The sequence below is a fragment of the Stylophora pistillata genome, chromosome 6 (genome assembly GCF_964205215.1).
Source record: "Stylophora pistillata chromosome 6, jaStyPist1.2, whole genome shotgun sequence".
In the NCBI taxonomy this organism is placed as follows: Eukaryota; Metazoa; Cnidaria; class Anthozoa; order Scleractinia; family Pocilloporidae; genus Stylophora; species Stylophora pistillata.
The window spans coordinates 32,144,891-32,147,390 of record NC_142524.1 but is presented as its reverse complement, the minus strand read 5'-3'; positions in this window follow the sequence as shown (position 1 = coordinate 32,147,390).

The window sequence follows — 2,500 nt, the reverse complement described above, 5'->3', positions numbered from 1 at the left end:
TCATATATAAGTACCAGTGTGGCCTATAACTAAAAATACCTGTAATATAGTAGCTGCCATATAACAGCTGTTGCCCTTTTCTCCTGCAGGTCTGCTCTTTTTTCCCCATGACGTTCAGAGAGAATACTGTCAAGGATGATCTTAAACAGTTTTGGAGAATTTGATTCTATGAATTCTTTAAAAACTGGCTGGCTTACAAGTCACTACCGATCTGAGCATTTTTCCATTTTTTTGCTTAGAGTTTGTAGGAGGTCATTGAATGTTGCTTCTGTTAGAGATAAATACAATTTAGGTTCAATCAAAATTGTAGTATTATTGCTATTACAGTGTATCTTCTACGTAAAAAAGAGCTTCATAAAGGATGAAATTGTTAGTTTACCATTTAACTTCTCCCGGATGCGTTTACAAGTTGATGCCTCAAGCATAATGTCCCCATCCTGACCAACTAACATGTCACCAAACTGTCCTTCAACAATCCTCCAGTAATCAGGATTTTTCCGCTGTGACACAGATAGGGATGAGCTTTTTGTGGCTTTTTTATCGTAGTAAACATTCTTTTTCTTCAAAACCACATGTAGTATTTTCATTATGGTGTAACATGCTGTAATTCTAAGATCTACATAGTACCATTGACTATTATACCAAACAATGTTTACAGTTAAGAGTGTACCTCGGAGGTAAATTGTTGACTAGCTTCAAAATCCATCTCTTCAGTTTCTTGACATACCTGTTACAATAGTGTTACAATGAAGGTGAGAATAGAGGTACATGCAAAGAAAATGGCCCATTCAAACAGAAAAATTATGCATGTGTAACTGTGGCAGTTCACATAACACATTGAGTACAATCATACCTCTTGTTTAACAGTGTCTATCTGACTCTCAGTTATTTTGACATCACACATCTGCGATGGTAGTTATTTTTAGAAACCAGTCAACTGTTGAAATAGTCTTGTTTATCAGAAGTTAACGAAATACAGTTGATAATTGTTGTCAACCTTGGTTTCCTTAATTATGAGCTTTCAAAACGGTTGGAAGTTAATACTGTTGCTGAAAAAAAATTTCCTCCTGCCAACCCTCCTCTAAAAGCACAGTATCAATTTAAATAGGCATTTTATGATAATACATACCTTGTTTAATTCTCCCCCAAGTAGAGGCCAGTTTTTGAATCTTTTGTAGGCCTCAGCTCTACACAGATTACACCAACGTGTCCCTGGTCTATAAGTAGAAATTTTCTGTCCAACTTGGTCCAGAATTTTGTAAAAGCGTGCTGGAATACGATGGCTGTGCAACTTCCGTGAATGCCCCCAAGTCGACAGACACGAGCAAGTTTTGTCATCCTCTCGGCGAATGCGGTCGAAATGCAGTTGACAGACTAACTCACTGGGTCCAAAGCAACCAGCTCTACAAACCTGAGGGGTTGGTGTCCTCAGAACACCACTGCAGCCACTATTTAGCCGTCTGGTTTTCGCCTTGGCGCACAACATCCCGTAAAAACAATGCACTGTTTCTATGGACTCGCAGATCAAGTAATACCTCACGAAACAACAACAATTTCACATCGTGTGCAACCTCCGTTAATTTTTGGCAAATTGTATAATAGAGACCAAGAACTTTCCTTGATTTGAGCCGAGTTTAAAGGCTGAGTTTGCAGTATCTTTTCTAAGTTTTACACTTTTGTGAAGCAGGTGAGACTCGCGGCGAAAACCATTAAGAAGTTACCGGCATTTTTTTGTTTTCGCAAGGGGTGCCGCTGACCAGCAAAATACTGTACCGGACCCCGAAAAACGTATTTCCGCAGTGTCCATCGCACTGAGCCTTGCTCTTCATGTCAAAATTATTTTTAACAAAAACAGGGATTAGTGTGTTCAGCTTCTCGCAGTCAGTGATATTTTTTTTTATTAAAACGATTGAAAATTTACTAGAAGCAACACTTCTAACATCTGTTCATACCAAGCATGTGTCAAAATTTTTATCACGTTGGTAGCCGAAATCTCCGGCTATTCCCAGGCTGCTGGTCTGTGGACACAATCAACGCGGAACCGAGAGAAGCAAGCTCAGGATATTTGATATTAATTTATTAATTATATCATATCAAACTCCAGGTAAAAGCATTTATTCTTTTCAGCCACAATTTTCTCCCCAAATATTACATTGGGGTGTAAATTGGGATAGAACAAAACCATGCGACACAAGCTATCAGCGGTCTTCTCTTTTGTGCGGACCTTTGTGAGAACAGCACAACATCGAACGGATCGTCGTGATCTAAATTTGGGCGATTATTTCTTCACTTCAGAAGCCTAAAACCTTCATTCCTCACTCAGCTTTTAGATATGGAGAGTTCATATTCTGATTCTGGAAAAATTGAGCTCGGAAGCGATATTAAATGGGTAATTTACCGCGAAATGTGGCCATAATTCCGACCATTTGTTTTGATACCACGAATCCCGATGGATGCCGCCTACTTTTCGAAGGCAATACCTAGCTATTTGATGAGGTTG